Raw genomic sequence first — 19,756 nt, 5'->3', positions numbered from 1 at the left:
TAATCATTTTTTAGGCTTTCATAAGAAGAGAACAAAATATTCACAAAACTCTACACTTTGAAACAAAATCATCAATTAGCTGCCACCAAAATACACTGCTTTGGACTTGAAAATAATCTTTGATGGGGATAACTTATTACTTTATTTAATTACAGTTCTTATGAGAGATATTCCAGGAAGCAGCAGGCTTAAATAATTTCTTTAGGTCTTAACTCCCTTTGATTCATTCATTTACCTTCCAGCCACACAGAGAGAAAGCAATAAAGAGAGAAAGGGGCTACCTATGGTAATGTGTATCTTATTATCTAATAAATTAAATCATACTATTCAGGAAAAAAAAATCAACTTTTTCCTAGCCCTGAACTCATGACCCTATCATTTGGATCTTTATAAAAGAAAAATCGAAAATAATGAGCACTGTCCCCAGAGCAGTTTTACCAAAGAAGGCAAAAACATTTTTCATATGACCATTTTATGTGGTCTCATTAACCTCTCTTTTGAAACTTCACCCCCTAAAAACAAAGGACATGACAACACCTATAAATCTATTCTTGCGGCGAATTAATATACTATGTAATTAATTCATGTTCCTTCATTTTAATTATCACTAGTTTTTATGTTTGACTTTGGTGGAAATAAATTAGCCTTTTAATTCTAAGTTGTTATTTTCTCAAAATAATCATTTCTCTGACCCAGGCAGTGTTCTGTAACACCCACTCTCTCACTGCAGTAATTATCCTTCTTTTCTGATTAACTTTCTCATAAACAGGAGGAAGCCCAGGAAAGGGAGTGAACCCTGCCTAGTACATCCTTGTGCCCACTCCCTCATTCTTCTATCCTACATAAGCTTCTCATGCCCACTGCCCTACCAGTCCTGTGTCCTGTTGTTGGGAGGCACTGCTCTTAGCCAGCTGTTAGCACTGGAAATTGAGCTGATAAAGTAATCCTTACCACAGTGTTTGCCACTAAAAACTTGACTTCTGTTACCCTTACCAGTAATGTCTGCATTTTAGCTGGAGAAATCTCCTCCCTAGAAAACCACTGTATGATGAGCAGGCCAGAAAAGGGATGAGGTTCCTTCGATGACATTGTTATCCCACATTCCAACTTTTTCCATGCAATTATCAGATTCAGCTAAAAGTACCAAACTATGGGCTCTCCCATTCCATAAGTAAAGACAAACGATAAATCATTACAGGAGAAAATGCCTAGCCTCCTTAATGATGAAATGCAGAATAAAACAACTGCACTACCCTGTCATTCTGGAGTCCAAAATGACTGCATAAACAAGAGGTACACAACATTAGACCTGATCATGTCACTTTGGGTTTAATTCCAAGAAAATAATCCCAAAGCAAAATAATCGTTTGTATCAAGATGCCTATATCATGCTGTTTATGATAATAAACAATTAGAAACAAGCCAATTTATAACAGTGAAAGGTTAAGTACATTATATCATACCAGTGAATGCCTTACCAATGTTAAAAGACAGTACATGTGAAGTTTATTTTGCAAGATGATTAAGATCCAGAGATCTGCAGTACAAAGTCATACCTATACTTAATAACACTGTGTGATTGTATACTGAAAAAAGTTGTTGAGGGTAGAGCTCATGTTAAATGTCCTTACCACAAAATAGAAGACAGTACCTACGTAAGCACATAGTTTTTTAAATCATATATAAAATAATGCTAAGTAGGAAAAGTTAAACATCATATTACACACTGTTTACAACAATGCAAAGTGTACAAACACACAGATAAAAATTGGAAGGAAACATAATGTTTTAAACAGAGATTTAAATGAATTATATTCCCTTTTCTCGGCTAAATTGATTCAGTGTTTAATGACTTTTTTAAAAAATCAAAATAGTGGACAAAGGGGAGGAGGACAGGTCCTCAGATACAAATGCCACCAGGAGTTTTGACTTGCACAAAGAGCATGATTCTTATGTTCAATGATAACTCAATGTCTCAGCCCTGCCGGTGGTCAGGCTCCACCACACTCCCACCCAGTCAGGCAGAGTTGATTGATTACTTCAATAGAACTAGCCAAACAGAAACAGACATGGGTCAGTAGATTTTTACCACTGGGGCTACATTACATTTATATATGAGATACGGCCAAAGATCTTCACAGCAGGCTCAGTCCTCTATATTTCCCTAAAGCTATGTCTACACTAGCCAATTACATCTGAAAATAATCAAAAACTATGCAGAGCTGCTCTATCTTTGCTATTGCTAGCTATAGTTCACAACTACACATTATAAAATCATTCCTTCTCCATTAAAGTACAAAAATAGATAACAATAGCATTCTAATTAGTGCCTTAATCCCTGCTCAAAATAGCACAGCTTACAAAACAATTCTGGCTGTTCCTACATAATATCAACAAAAACTTAAATGTCCATAGCACTTTATAGTGTATAAAATACTGTTGTAAACATTAGTTTATGCCACCCCAAGATTCTTACGTTAGTTAACATTCAGTTCAGCTTACATTAAAATGGAGTGTCAAGTTCTAGCAGCTTTCTAATTGCAAAAAGTAACTAGGTAATTAACAGAAGTATATTTAGAAGAACTACTTCTCAGACAGCTATGATATGAAAAATGAAATTACTAAACCCAACAATTCTGTTAATACAAAGTAAGGTGGATGGGTATCAAATCCACCATAAATCTCATTATTTTTCATATGTCCTTTTAATGCTTATGTATTCCAGTGGCGGGGGGTGGGGTGCAGTTTAGCATTCATTCCTAAATACAGCAACTTAACTTTCATAACTACTGTAATTCAGCAGTAGGTATGAAAGCATTTACTCAGTGTTGACTATGTGCCAACCTCCAGGATATATAAAAAGATAAATAAGACAAGGTCCCTACCTCCAGTTACTAAGACAAGGCTGTAGGACAGCCCTATTGAGCTTGTGATCAACTGAGGCTCTCAAACTTTGGGGTGACAGAATGCATGAGTTTATTACTTTTCTCACCAAGACTCCAATATCTTTATAATAAAAGGATAAAGATAGCATACAAACACACAAGCAGAGAATGGAAGAGCCATCGACAAACAAAGATTAAAAGATTTCTACAAAAGCAGGTACAAAAAAGTGCCTAAAGAAGCAAGGTAAAGAAACTCTGTAGAAAATTCATCTTTCGGGGACCTACAGCTTAGGAAGGAGCTGACCTGCCCTGTAGAAACCAAGATAGCCTCCAGGTGCAGAACTGCGGGGCGGGACACTCTAAGCATGATGTAGGGGCTGCCAACAATGGGTACTAATTAGTCGGAACTAAGAAAAAGTTACAGACTAGACTGCTGATTCCTCTTCCCCATTGTCCCATCACTGAGGGCTAAATTACCAGGTTTCTGGATCTCAGGCTAATACAAGAAGATGTATCAAAATGAAGGGCATAAGTTTTCATATTGAAAAGAGCCACCACATAAACAAGAAAATGAATTTTCAAAGGTCCACACTTAGATTGCATTAAAACGTTTAGAACACCAAGGATAATGAGAAGATCCTATGAGCTTCCAGAGAGAAAAATAAAGTCATCTACAAAAAATGAAAAATCAGATTGGCGTCAGACTTCTCATCAGAGTCATAGAGGCTAAAAGATCATGAGAAATGCCTTCCAGCTATAATGTGGAAATTCTCCTCAGTCTAGAAGCCACACCTTGTTAATCCTGTAATCAGCAGGACAGAATAAAGATATTATTAGATATCTATGGGAAGAATAGACATTATTAGAAATGTGTCGACTAATAATGCATAAAGTTTACCTTTCATTCACTCTTCCTTTGGGAATAACTTGAAATTTTGCTCAACGCTAGATGGCAAAGCAGAAAGAAAAAGGCATTACATTACCAAAACTGGATTCAGGCAAGAAGATCAATGAAAGGTCATCACAGGGTGACAGCTGTGCAGCTGATCCAGGGTCAATCAACCCAGAAGAGAGTAGCAGACAGGCAGAAGAATCATGGATTCCTCTTCAATAAGGGATTTCACAGATTTGACACTCTCCTTGGGTATCAAAGAGTAAAGACACTGGAAAAGCTTAAGAAGGTCACATAGGCAGACAATGAAAGGGAAAAAAGACTAGTAGAAACTCTAATACTTCTTTATAGGAAAGGAAATATAATAATTGTATACCACTTGGCTCCTCAGTGAACAATATTTACTTGTTCATCATAATGTAAAAAGTACAGTTTTCAACTTTCAAAATTTAAGCTATAAAGAAATCACTGATAACTTAATTACGGATAAAGAACAAAATGTAGATGTTATTGACATTGATAATATAAAAATTTTAAAAACAAATGTTAACAATTGGAAGAAGAATGATAAAAAGGATAGCTGAAGGGAGTACAGGGATACTATTAATCGTCATCTCACAAAATGAGGAATCAAGAGACATCATCTATAGTTGACAACTGATATACTTTGGATATTTGTCCCTGCCCAAATCTTATATTGAATTATATTCCCCAGTGCTGGAGGTGGGGTCTGGCGGGAGGCGCTTGGATCATGGAGCAGATCCCTCATGGCTTGGTGCCATCTTCATGATAGTGAGTTCTCACAAGATCTGGTCTTTTAAGTGTATGGCACCTCCCCACCCCCAAGTCTCTGTCACTTGCTCCTACTTTCCCGATATGACATGCCTGTTCCCTCTTTGCCTTCTGTCATGATTGTAAGCTTCCTGAGGCCTCCCTAGAAGCCAAGCAGATGCCAGTACCATGCTTCCTGTAAAGCCTGCAGAACCATGAGCCAATTAAACCTCTATTCCTTATACATTACCCAGGGCCAGATATTTATAGCAATGCAAGAATGGTCTAAAACAACACAAAAAGCAAAGCATCAGTTGACCGCTTAAAATTAAGAATTTAACCAACAGAGGAATTATAAATACTGACAGACCTGTTTTGGGATATGAAAGTTTAGTGAGGTAGGGTAACATAGGGATATACACTTTCTTTATGACAGCATGAAGTCAACAAATAAGGACAAAAATTGATAAATCAGGTAATAGGATACATTTACAGAAAATGGAGTGGAGAAATGATTTTTGTATTTGCTTATACATTAATATGAAATATTTTCTAGAAGAGATAAGAGTTCAGTGATTTTCTGGGCCAGGTGCGGTGGCTCACGCTTGTAATCCCAGCACTTTGGGAAGCCAAGGCGGGCGGATCATGAGATCAGGAGATCGAGACCATCCTGGCTAACATGGTGAAACCCTGTCTGTACTAAAAATACAAAAATAAAATAATTAGCCAGGCGTGGTGGCGGGCGCCTGTAGTCCCAGCTACTCGGGAGGTTGAGGCAGGAGAATGGCGTGAACCCGGGAGGCAGAGGTTGCAGTGAGCCCAGATCGTGCCTCTGCACTCCAGCCTGGGTGACAGAGTGAGACTCCATATCAAAAAAAAAAAAAAAGAGTTCATTGATTTTTCTGTGTTTAGAGGAGATATCTCAGTACATATATTTTTATGCTTTTCATTTTCGAACCATGTAAATGAGTCACATTTTAAAACAATTAGACATATTACATTTAAAACATAAAAATATATTATTTAGCAATATGCAAGCAACCACTCAATAAAAAAACTATAAGATGTAAAAGTGGTTTATTCTTCAGATGGAAAATAGTAATCAGTGAACTAGTGTTTTTCATTATAAACTCACTTGCATTTTTAACAATTTATGATTATGAATTTTCATTGAAAAAAATGCATAAAAGTAAAGAAAAATCTCATATTGAATAACAGGCTTCTTTAAGAAAGGAAGCCTTGAGAGGAAGCAGTTGTCCCACAAGAATACAAATAATGAAACATCCTCTACAGTCTCCTCTCTCCCATTTTCTCCATAGCTTCCTCTTCCCTGTTCCTCCCAAGAGATATTCATAATTACAACAGAATTTCCAATAAAAGATGCTTCAACACTAAAAAAATATAAAAATATATTTAATGCCTTAAAGACTTAATAAAGTTAATAAAAATGAATATTTCTCCTTTAAAACTTTTATAAATGAGGCAGGAAGCAGATGTAAACTGTTACATTACTCGTCATTAAAACAAATGGAAACTTAAGTTACTGTATCAACTTTTACAGAACATATTGCCAATCATAAAATGTTTTATGCACAATTAGTAACTGATGATAGTACAAAATACGTCTAAAATTATTATCAAAAACATTTCCTTCAATAAATACAAAATACAAAATCTAATGTTGAGAGTAAAATTTAAAATTCAGGAGTCCCAAAGGCTGTCCCAGAACAATGAGTAGTTATTTGTGTGAACCTGGTCAAGTAAGCTCTGCTCTCTTTCTTCTTCACTTCACTTCTTCATTTATAAAGTGAATTGGGTAAACTCAATCATCTCTAAAATACCTGCCAGCTTCAATCTTTTTTTTTTTTTTTTTTTTTACTTCTCAGGCCATGTACTAGTGAACATTCAACAGCAAAAGATCACTTAGTGAATGTAACCAGTTCATAGCCATTAACATCTACCTATTCTGAAAGTCAGATGAACTATAATAGCCTATAAACCACATCACGTTGTTGAATCTGAGTGAGGTTACTGAGGCTTTTTCAAAGTGCTGCCTCTAAATTCTAGTTTGTTTATTCAGTCGATCATTTGATATGTCCTGGGGTAGCAGACCGAGGACCTAAGTGTGAATTTTGCTTTTATTCCTATTAAATTTCATCGTGTTTAGTTCATTAATCCAACTTATTGAGATACTGCATCCTGATACTATTACCCATCATATTAATTTTCAGTTCTAATCCATGCCACCTATAATGGCATTCTACCTAAAATACTAATGTAAAAGTTGAATAAGAAAACACAAGAGAACACCAGAGAGATGGTGGAACAGATGCACGTAGCTCCCAACAGAGACAGTAATTTCAGAGCCCTCTACAGCAAAAGTGCCTCTAATGGAAGCTTGAAGAACCAAGTAAGAGACTGTGAAACTCCAGTGGAGCACAAGGCCTAGGAGAACCTTTTGATAGGACAGCACTGCACCCAGGTGACAGACTCTCCTACCATGGCCCTAGCTCTAGACCGCAAAATGGCTTCCATACTCCTGTGGACTCAGCTACAGCTCTGTTTGATCATTGTCTTTCTATCAGAACCATTCACCCTGGGACCCAGAAAAAATCACACCCACTCGTGCCATGGATGATAAACCTACAGACCTCAGCTCTACCTGTGGATCAGAAACAGCCAAGAGACTTGGCTTCAGTCCCTCTCAGCAGTTGTCAGAGATTAGTCCAGCTGATCTACTAGGGTCCCAGAGAGAACTGAATCTCTCCAAGTCCCCGGAGCAGGGTTGCTGACTTCAGTCCCACAAAAAAAACCCTGAAATGGCTCTAAGACTGGCTACAGTCCCTCTCAATGGTGGTCAGAGGTAAGTCATGCCAGCAGCACTGAGACAAGATGGAGACATGCCTTCCTGAGTCTTCCAGGTAGCACTGCTGACCTTAGACCCAGCTGTGGGCCCTAAAGCAAACCTGCAACTCAGTTTCAGCCTTCTTCAACCATAGACCAGGGCAGTAATGCTTGGCCAGGGACCCAGCCAGTGACCCAGTGGGAAGATGTCCCAGGGATCCAGAGAAAAACACACTGTCTATGAACCTAGTAATCAAGCCTGCTCTCTACAGACCCTAAAGCAGACCTTCAACCCAGAACTAGCCTTGTAGACCAAAGTCCTGGAGACAGTTCAGTCCACCCAGAGACCAAAGAGCAGGATCCATGCCCACTAAACCACCTGGTAACAGGCTGGCCACCTACAGGCCCCACTGCAGAAGGAGTAGCAGCCACATGACCCAGCTCCAACCCCATTAAAACTAGAAGAAAAGAAGGCAAAATAAAATAATTATGACAGGGCTGACAGGACAATTGTGGATTAAGCCTCAGTTCTTTTTAAAAGGGTTACCTTGAAGATAAAACTTGACTCCAGCTTTAGAGGAATTAAGGAAACCTTGATGAACAGTAGAAGGAATCACATGTGAAATTCCTTGAATAAAAATTTACTGGCTTTAAGTAATTTTTTCTAATATGTAACATACAATTTTAAAAACTCTTTCCCAAAAAAAGACTAAAAGATCTGTTTGCTCCTTCACATGCAGACACCAACACAAGACTACAGGGATAACAAAGAATCAGGCAATTATGACACCACCAAAGGAAACTTATAAAGCTCCAACAATCAACTCCAAAGAAATGGAGATCTAATAACTGCTTGAAAGAGAATTCAAAATAATAATATTAATGAAGCTCAGTGAGATGCAAAACAATACAATTAGACAACTAAATGAGTTTAGGAAGACAATTCATGAACAAAATAATAAATGTAATAAATAAATAGAAACATAAAATAAAAAAGAACCAAGAAGATATCCTGGAGCTGAAGAATACAACACACCTGAAAAATTCAAGAGTGCTTCAACAACAGACTCTATCATGCAGAAGAAAGAATGTGCAAACTCAAATATAGATAGGTCATCTGAAATTAGCCAATTATAGGGAAAAAAAGGAAAAAAAATGAAAAAGAGCAAAGAAAGGATAAGGGGCCTATGGGAAACCATCAAGCATACAAATATACAAGTTATGGGAATTCCAGAAGGCAAACAGAGCTAGAAGGGACCAGAAAGCTTATTTAAAGAAATCATCTGAAAACTCCACAAATCTCATAAGAGATACACACATTTAGATTAACAAAGCTCAAAGGATTCCAAACAAGATCAATTCAAAGAAGAACAGTCCGAGGCACATTATAATCAAATTGTCAAAAGTCAGCCAGGTGTAGTGGCTCATGTCTGGAATCCCAACACTTTGGGAAGTCAAGGTGGGCAGATCACTCGAGGCCAGGAGTTCAAGACCAGCCTGGCCAACATGAGAAAATCCCGTCTCTGATAAAAATATAAAAAATAGTCAGGTGTGGTGGTGCACACCTGTAATCCCAGCTACTTGGTGGCTGAGGGATGAGAATCACTTGAACCTAAGAGACAGAGGTTGCAGTGAGCTGAGATTATGCCACTTTACTTCAGCCTGGGCAACAGAGTGAGAATCCATCTAAAAAAAAAAAAAATACTGTTGAAAGTCAAAGACAAAGAGAAAATTTGAAAGCAGCAAAAGATAAGAAACTCATCGCATACAAGAAAACCCCCATAAAGGTATCAGTGGACTTCTCACCATAAACATTAAAACCAGAAGGAAATGGGTTAATATATTCAAAGTGCTGGATTTAAAACAAAACAAAACAAAACAAAACAAAAGTGCCAATCAAGAGCACTATCCTCAGCAAAGCTGTATTACAGAAACGAATGACAAACAGACATTTCCAGACAAATAAAAACTGAGAGTGCTCATCACCACTAGACTTGCCCTACAAAAAAAAAATGCTAAAGGGTGTTAAGTTGAAATAAAAAAAGCAAATGAACAAAATAAATATACATAAAAGTAAAAACTCAATGGTAATGGTAAATAGTCAAATTCAGAATATTCTAATATTGTAATGGTGGTGTGTAAATCACTGTTATGTATAATATAAAGGTTAAATGGCAAAACTATTAAAAATAACCATAGCTATAATAATTTGTTAAAGGATATACAATATAAAGTGATGTAAATTGTGATACAAAAACGTAAAACAAGGCTGGGAGGTGGGGCATAAAAGTGTAGAGGTTTTGTGTGCAATCAAAGTTAAGTTTGTTTTATCAGCTTAAAACGAACTATCATAATTAAAACATGTTCTATGTATGCCTCATGGTAACTACAAAGCAAAAACCTGTAGTAAATATGCAAAAGATAAAGAGAAAAAAATCAAGTCTTATGCCACTAGAAAAAATAACAAATCACAAAGGAAGAAAGCAAGAGAAGTAGAAAAGAACAAAGCCTTTACAAAACAAATAAAATGCCGTGGTGATTCCTTACCTATTAATAATTACCTTGAATGCAAATACATTAGAGTCTCCAAAAGGTCAAAAGATAAAAAGTGGTTGAATTAATTTTAAAAAGAAGACTTGACTATATGCTACCTACAAGAGACTCACTTTGGAAGCTTTAAGGACACACACAGAATAAAAGTGAAGGGGTAGAAAAAGATCTCATGCAAATGAAAACCAAAAGAGAGCAGGGGTAGCTATATTAACATCAGACAAAATAGGTTTTAAGTCAAAAACTGTAAAAAGAGACAAAAAAGGTCATTACATAATGATAAAGTCGATTAATTCAGAGAATATAACAACTGTAAATATACATGCACCCACCATCAGAGTACCTATATATATAAAACAAATATTAATAGATCTGAAGCGAAATACAGAGGGCAATACAATAATAATAAGGGAAATACATAAGGCAATCCAATAATAATAAGAGACCTCAATATCCCACTTTCAACAATGGCCAGATTGTCCAGACAAAAAATCATTATGGAAAAAGTGGAGTTGAACTACACATGAGACCAACTGACACACATACATAGAACATTCTATTCAACAGCAGCAGAATACACAATCTTCTCAAGCACACATGGAACAATCTCCAGGACAGATCATATGTTAGGCCACAAACCAAATTTTAACAAATTTATGGAGACTGAAATCATATCAAGTATCTCTTCTAACCATGATGGCATGAAACCAGAAATCATAAACAGGAGGAATTTTGAAAAATTCACAAAAATATGGAAATTAACCAACATGCTTTTGAACAACCAGTGGGTCAAAGGAGAATCAAAAGAGAAATAAAAAAAATCTTGAGACAAACAAAAATGAAAACACAACTTACCAAAACTTATAGGATGCAGCAAAAGCAGTTCTATAAGGAATATTTATAACAATAAATGCCTACATTGGAAAAGAATAATGGTTTGAAGTAAACAACCTAATGTTATACCTCAAAGGACTAAAAAATTAAGAAAAAAACCAAGCACAAAGTTAATTTAAAAAAGACATAACAAAGATCAGAGCAGAAATAAATAAAATGTAAGGTAGAAAAACATTTAAAAATCAACAAACTAAGTTAGTTTTTTTTTTTTGAAAGCTGAAAGTTGACAAAAGTTTTGCTAGGCTAACTTAAAAAAGAGAAGAATGAAATAAATAAAATCAGAAATAAAAGAGGAGACAAAACTGATACCATGAAAGTACAAAGGATCATAAGAGACTACTATGAACATTATGCGCCAACAAATTGGATGACCTGGAAGTAAATTCCTAGAAACATATAACCTATGAATAATAAATTATGAAGAAATAGAAAATGTGAACAGACAGGTAACAAGTAAAGATATTAAATCAGTAATTAAAGATCTCCTATCAAAGAAAAGCCCAGGACCTGATGGCTTCAATGATGAATTCTACCAAACATTTAAATAAGCATTAATACCAATCCTTCTCAAACTTTTCCAAAAAATTGAAGAGGAAGGAACACTTCCAAACTCATTTTACTAAGTCAACATTACCCTGATATCAAAGCCAGACAAGGACACTACAAGAAAAGAAAATTACAGGCCAATATCCCTAATGAATATAGATGCAAAAGTCCTCAAAAAAATACTAGCACACCTAATTCAGCAGCACATTAAAAGGATAACTCACCATAATCAAGGGGATATATTCACGGAAAACAAGCATGGCTCAACAGATGCAAATCAATAAATGTGATATACTATATTAAAAGAATGAAGGACAAAAACCATACAATCATCTCAATAAGTGCAGAAAAAGCATTTGACAAAATTCAACATTCTTTTGTGATTAAAAGCTCTCAACAAATTAGGTATAGAAAGACTGTATCTCAACATAATAAAGGTCATATGTGTTAGCCCACAACTAACACCATACTTAACCTTGAAAAGTTGAAAGCTTTTCCTCTAAGATCAGGAACAAGATATGGATACCTATTCTTATCACTTCTGTTTAAAATAGTGCTGAAAGTCCTAGCCAGAGCAATTAGACAAGAAAAAATAAAAATAAAATAAAAGACATCCAAATCTGAAAGGAAGAGGTTACACTGTTACTATTTGCAGGTAACATAATCCTTTATATTAAAAAAACACTAAAGATTCCTCCAAAAGGCTGTTAGAACTAATAAACAAATTCAGTGAAATTGCAGGATACAAAATCAACATACAAAAATCAGTAATATTTCTATACTCTAAAAACAAACTATCTGAAAAAGAAATCTAAAAACAATCTCATTTAGAATAGCATCAAAAAATATAAAATACTTAGGAATAAACTTAACTAAAGAGGTAAAAAATCTGTATACAGAAAACTACATAACATTGATGAAAGAAATTGAAGAAGGCACAAATAAATGGAAAGATGTCCCATGTTTATTGACTGAAAAAATTAATACTGTTAAAATGTCCATACTACCAAAAGGGAGCTACCAATTCAATGCAGCTACAGATTCAATGCAATCTCTATCAAAACTACAATGACATTTTCTAAAGAAATAGGAAAAAATTCTTTAATATGGAAAACAAAAGACTCTGAATAGCCAATGTAGTCCTAAGCAATAAGAACAAAGTTGAAGGCATCACCCCATCTGATTTCAAAATCTACTACAAAGTGATAATAATCAAAACAGTATGGTACAGGCAGAAAAAACAAACAAAAAACAACAACAACAAAAAACAAGATACATAGACCAATGGACTAGGACAGATAACCCAGAAATAAACCCTAGGATATGTGGCATTATATGCATTATATGGTATTATATGCCCTAATTTTCAACAAGAGCACCAAGAAGTCATAACAGGGAAAAGACAGTCTCTTCAATAAATATCCACATGCAAAAGAATGAAATTGGATACTTATCTTACATCATACACAAAAATCAACTCAAAATGAATTAAAGACCTGAAGCTATAAAACTCTTAGAAGGAAATATAGGGGAAAAGCTCCTTGACACTGGTCTTGGCAATGATTAAAAAAAAAAAAATAGGATAGTGCAGGCAACAAAAGCAAAAATAAACAAGTGGGACTATATCAAACTAAAAAGTTTCTGCACAGCAAAGGAAACAATCAAAAATAGAAAAGGAAGTCTATGGGTTGGGAGAAAATATTTGTAAACCATATATCAGAAAAGGAGTTAATATTTAAAATATATAAGGAACACACAAACTGAAGAGCAAAAACAATGAATAAACCAATTTAAAAATGGGCAAAGGATCTGAACATTTTTCCTAAAAACACCTAAAAATAACCAACAGATACAGTATACAAAAAGGTGCTCAACAGTGCTAATTATTAGAAAAATACACATCCAAATCACAATGAGAAATCATCTCACACCTGTTAGGATGGCTTTTGTCAAAAAGGCAAGAGATAACAAGTGTGGGTAACCATGTAGAGAAATGGGAACCCTTGTACACTGTTGGTGGGCACGTAAGACTGCTGCAGCCACAGTAGAAAATAGTATGGGGGTTCCAAGAGAAATTTAAAATAGAACTACTATATGCCCCAGAAAATATCCCTCTTCTGGATATGTACCCAAAGGAAATGAAATCACCACCTCATGAAGATATCTGTACTCCTGTGTTCACTGAAGCATTATTCACAAGAGACAAGTTATAGAAAAAACTTAAGTATCCATTGACAGATGAATTTTAAAACTGTGCCACAATAAATATATATATATAAATTAGTGTATATATATATATAAATTGTGTTATATGTGTGTGTGTGTGTGTGTGTGAATATTATTCAGCCTTTAAAAAGAGGGACATCCTGCCATTAAGGTAATATAGATAAACCAAGAGAACATTACACTAAGTGAAATAAGCCAGACACACGAGGACAATACTGCATAATCTCATTTATATGTGGATTCTAAAAGAAATAAAACTAAATTCATAGAAACAGAGTAGAATGGTGGTTACCAGGGCAGGGATCAGGAGAGGAACTAATGGGAAGACGTAAGTCAAAGGGTACAAAGTTGCAATTATGGAGGATGAATAAGTCTAGAGACCTAAAGCACCACATGATGACCAGGTAATAATATTGTATTGTATGATGGAAATTCGCTAAGACAGTAGACTTTAAGAACTCTATTCACAACAAAGGTGACTATGTGAGATGATGAATATGTTAATCTGCTTGACTATAGTAATCACTTTGTTATGTACATGTATATCAAAACATCATAGTTAACACCTTAAATATTAAATAAGTAAATAATTAAGGAAATCCTGCAAAATGCAGAGCCAACACATTCCAAGTTGATGAGGAGCATGGTCATTTGACCAATTACTTGCACCGAGCTTGTATTTCTCCATTTGGCTATCATGATAAACGAATATAAACTCCATTTTCAGTCTGGAAATCTTGCCAAAGACAGAATTGAGTTCTGATATAACCTGTCCTTAGTGAACCCACATTAGATGCTGGCTTTCTTCTCTGGGCTCCCATATCATCTGCTTAATTGTCAATTCTTAAAACTTTTCCGGGATGGGCATTAAGTTCCCCCATCTTCCTGGGGGAAGAATTCACCCTCTTTCCACTTGAAAAAAAAATCAGATTTTTTGTTCATTTTCATGATTTCTCAAAATCATTTTCTGTAGTTGTTCATGGATTTATTTACAATTCTCCTGGTTTCCTGGAATGTAATTTCATTAAGGCCTAAAGATTTGAAATCAATGAGAGCTACACAATCTTTCATGTATCAGCTATGTTATTACCAAAAGCACTAAAAGATAAAAACCCCAACAAGAAATTGGTATGGACTGCAAACAAACTTCTTCATTAAAACAGAGACAGAGTGAATTAAAAAGAGAATAAGAATTCAAAGCAGTACCACGACATAAAAAAGGCAGCTCTGTGGTTTTAATTCTTTTTGAAAATATACAAAACACTTGCTTAAATGACTTGGTACCGCTTTTTAGTAACTATTACATATAAAAACTGCCCATCTTCAGAATGTAAGTGCTTGGCTAGGTTCCGTTCCTGGTCCTCTCTGCTTCTCTCTCTAAATGGACTTATCCTTCGAGAGCCATCTACTACTTAAGTAACTACAGATTTATGTCTCTAACGTGATCTCTCCTAAAAACTGTAGACTTCTATTTCCAGCAGTATACCTGGCTTTTCTTCCTAGACAATCTACTTTAATCTCAGGGTCACCTTGCCCTAGCCAAACTATTTCATTATTTTTTTAAATTAAAAGTCCCTATTTTCCCCTTCCCCAATTCCGTTACTAGTGACATTTACGCTTACCATGCGCCTCACCTGAAATCTAAATAATCTCCATTCTTTCCTCTTTTTCATATCCAAATCACTCACTAAGTTCATCAATCTTCCCTCTGTAGTATTTCTTGCATAATGCCTTCCTTTACATCTCACAATCGGAACTCCAATTCCACCTCCCATCACCTCACACAGCCTCTACAGTAGTTCCTCCTACCCCTTCACTACTGGTTTTCCAGACTGTAATCTCTCCCAGCTTCCAAAAGAAGAGCAACACATCCAACTTCCCAAAACATGCTCCCATCAAGTCATTCCCAGAATCTACAGCTTCCAATGACCTCCCAACTTCCCCATCTTTTGAGCAAGGCCATCCCCAGTTCTTGTTTACTCACTGCCACCAAACCTTTGCATACATTCCCAGCTAGCACCCTTTTTACAAATGAATTCAGATATATCTATTCCTCTTTTAGATCTTACCTCTCAGTCAAAGGCATAAATACATGTAGAATGCAGGAATGAATAAAGGCTACCTACAAGGGGCTCAGAGTGAAACTGAGCCAACTCTGACAACTTGCACCTATGTGCAAGACCCTTTGCTAGGCACCGTAGAGAATATGAAGATTTGCATTTTGGTTAATCCGGACCAAACCACCACATATAACATCTTATAGGGAAATGCATCCCAATTGCCAGAGTAAGTTACAAACTTCTTGAGGGGGAAAAAAATCACATTATGGGCTTGGTGCCACCTGTATCATAAAATAAGACGTCTGTCCGAACAGGCACATCAAAACTTGATTGTTTACTTGAATAAATATTGAACTCATTCTAAAAAAAAAGAGAGCCACCTAGTGAAAGTCAACAACTAATTTTATTTGAACGCAAAAAACCTTTGAACTTAAACCTCCATCTATATGTCTAAGATGTCTTATTTTTAAAGACAGATTCTTATCTGAGATGTTCGCAAATTTTATTTTAGAAAGTTAAATAAAATGAATTTTCAAAGATTCTTCGAATTCCTTAATTTCCTGTGGGTTAGCTCCCTCTGCATGGCTCCTCTAAGTGATTGTGGGAATAGTTGCACCAAACACACCAAAGCATCCTAGTAGAAAATTGGCAAGCGATCTACAGCAGTTTCAGTTAGCTCAGGACCACTGGTAAAGATTTGTGCTTTTAGATAAAGGGCAGTCCCATAAGATATTCTTTACCAGTATTCTAGAAAAGCAATGTGGTGTTAGCCCAACACCCAACACAATACATGCCATCTAAGAATTATGTAACCATTTTCATATTAATCACTGCAGAATTATCTAATTAATATTTTATTTAAGACCACTGAGGAGGACGTTTCACATGACAAGAAATACATCTTAAATCCATCTTAGCCTTGCTTCAAAATGCGACCGCATGTATTGTGTACAGCTTTATGATGATTGGGACAAAACCCAAACACCTTTCTTCTGCAGTTCATGAAGGAAAGATTATAAAATACTGGGAAACATCATTTCATTTTTTTTTCTATGCACAGAGAATGAATGATAAGCCTTAAACTATCAAAATGGTGGAGATGAAGGGAAGAGATTGACAATCAACGCATACAACATAAGATAGTACTGTAGTAATATGGTAAAGCTATTAGGTATGTGAAAGGGGTGATTCTCCTCTACATTCTCTTATCCTGAGTAACAGCTCCCCAGAATAAAAGGGAAAATTTTCCCCAGTCAAAACACATAAATGGAAGACATAAATGTTTCCCCTCTCCTACAAGGAAGACAGAAACAGATGCTTCCAGGTGCTAGGCATTCTCCGTTTTGCCAGGGGTAATCTTAGCATGCTCACATTCAGTAGTTCTTTGAGGAATATCCAAATAAAATTATTTTAGCTATTCTCATGAAGATGTCATACCCACCATCTAAAAGTTAGTAAGAAGTAAGGATAAACATTAACAAGTGCTAAGATTAAAATAAACCTTCACAGGGATAAAAGACTACATACTGGGTACAATGTACACTGCTCCAGTGACAGGTGCACCAAAATCTTAGAAATCACCACTAAAGAACTTATCCACGTAACAAGAAAATCACCCATACCCTCAAAACTATTGAAAAATAAATACCTAAACCTTCATGGTTACAAACAAACAAACAGCTAACACAATTAAGGATCTCACATTACTAAAATGCCGAATCAAGGCTCAGCCACGTTGCAGTATGTATCAGTATTGCATTCCTTTTTATTTCCCAATAATATTGTATTGTATAAATATACCACATTTTTTGGTCCGTTCATCAATTGATGGACATTTAGGTTTTTTCCATTTTTTGACTATTATTAATAATGTTCCATGAACATTAGTGTACATGTTTTTATACGGACATATGTTTTTGCTTCTCTTGGAAGAGCAGAACTGCTGGTTCACATAGTAACTCTGTTTAAGAACTGCCAGACTTGTTTTCCAAAGAGGCTGCACCATTTCCATTCCCATCCGCAGTGTCTGAGGGTTCCAGTTTTTCCACAACATTATTAACACTTGTGGTTATCTGTCTTTTTGATTCTAGCCATCCTAGCGGGTGTGAAGTGGTATCTTACTGTGGCTTTGATTTACATTTTCCCTGATGGCTAATGATGTTGAGCATCTTTTGGCCATTTGTCCTTATGGGCCATTTGTATATGTTAGCTCTGAATTGTTCATAGATGCCCTTTATCAGGTCAGGGAAGTACTTTCTATTCCTTGTTTAATGAGTGTTTTCATCCTGAAGGGGTATCGCATTTTGTCAAGTATGTTTTCTGAATTTAGAGGTGATCATGTGATGTCTGATACCAGCTGTTTTTGTTTTGCATATTTATGAAGTCTACACAATTCTAAAAATGTGTAATGCATTTCAGATTTTGTATAAACCCTAAAAATTATATCTGTTAAACAAAAATTATGGGAGGCCATTGTTTCAGACTGAGCTTCTGCACCCGACCTCTAGAGACCAGACCAAACCAAAATGGAGTCACTCTGGCTAAATGCCATATAATCAAACTGAAACTTTAAAGAAGCAGATAGATCCCAAAACAGATTGGGTTTTCCTGAAAACAGGAGATTCCAGTCAACCTGAGTCAGTGCAATAAAGAAGTCTCCTCCGCTTTAACTAGAAAAAAAGTCACTGGAAGTAACCTGATGTTAACCAGTCTTTTTTTTTTTCTATAGTTGTTTCCTTGTTCCCACTTTCCAAACCTACTGTTCTGCCACTGCTCAGTGGGAGCTCTCATTCTATTTTGTTGAATGGAGGCTGCCCCAATTTATGAATCACAAATAAAAGACAATTAGATTTATAATTAAATTTGTTGTAATTTTGTCTTTTGACACGTCTACAATAAACATTTGGAGAAGTACATTAGTAATACTTTGCAAAAAATTTATTATGAAACCTATATAAGGACTTTTGAATGACAAAAATTATAGTTTTGTTGTTGTTATTGTTGTTGTTCTACCAGTCTGATTTTTTATGGTCCTACTTTTTCAGACTACTTCTTGACTACTTCTGTTCTTCAGAACAGCAACCCAAGCACACACTCAAAGTCTATGGACCACTGTACATAAGCCCAAATTAAACACAATTTCCATGTACTTGAGTATTACAGAAAGCAATTCAAATAAAATCGAAATGGTGTCATCAGAGGATCTATGTTCAAGAGTCAAAATCCAACCAAATCCATACAATAGTAAAGAGGATAAAAACAAGTAGTTTCACAGATAGTTAAATATATCTAAGCCAAATGGGTTTTAGGAAACCTGTATGAAACCTTTTAACTCAGTTAACTACTTTCTAGTATTTAACAAAATCATTTAAAAACAATAAGCTTTGTCTCCATGATTATACACAGTCATTTTGTCAAAATATGTGAACACAGACAATGGCATATTTTCCCCCTTGTGAAATTCAAATCTACTTGGAAATGGCATATTCTGTGCAGAATTTTTCAAAAGATGCTTAAAATATGTAAAGTATATTAAACCAGTCCAAAGTAACAGACCTCCAAAATAATTAATGTACATTTTGAGGTTTTGGAAACTGTTCTGGCTAATGTGGCTGTTGCCAGCTAGAACTAGGAGATCAGGAAAAGCTTTCATGAAGAGTATTTTACCATAGAAGAGAAACATTATAAGTAGCTCATCTTACACAGTCTTATTAAAAGAAGGCCTCACTGACATTAAGAACATTTCTTCTGTTTATTCTCAATGTTTACATTCAACCACTGAATCTTAAAATACAATGAAGAAAAAACCATGCCATTATTACTAAGATAATGTAAAAAATATCATTTAAAATCAATTTGGGGGACAAATATCTTCCAGGCATTAACCGAATCACGTATCTCCTAAAAACAATAACACTTAAATACAATTTGCTTAATTTTGTGCTGTGTGTCCCCATCTCACCCCACTCCCAAAACCTAAGCCACTTATATTTAGATTTTTTGATTCATGTTTAATTCTCCCGAGATTTCCAATATGGCATATATTCTCAGAATTTCAATCTACCTCTTTTTGGATACATAACAAGGAG

General features: G+C 35.5%; 1 protein-coding gene across 7 annotated transcripts in view; it reads right to left on the bottom strand.

The window, feature by feature from the left end:
• The window catches only part of NCAM1 (neural cell adhesion molecule 1), a 312,305-nt gene that overhangs the window by 275,794 nt on the left and 16,755 nt on the right, over window positions 1-19,756 (bottom strand). The window lies entirely within an intron of this gene.

Source organism: Chlorocebus sabaeus, chromosome 1 (genome assembly GCF_047675955.1).
Source record: "Chlorocebus sabaeus isolate Y175 chromosome 1, mChlSab1.0.hap1, whole genome shotgun sequence".
In the NCBI taxonomy this organism is placed as follows: Eukaryota; Metazoa; Chordata; class Mammalia; order Primates; family Cercopithecidae; genus Chlorocebus; species Chlorocebus sabaeus.
Note: the sequence above shows the minus strand (reverse complement) of the source record. Positions and strands in the feature narration are given on the sequence as shown.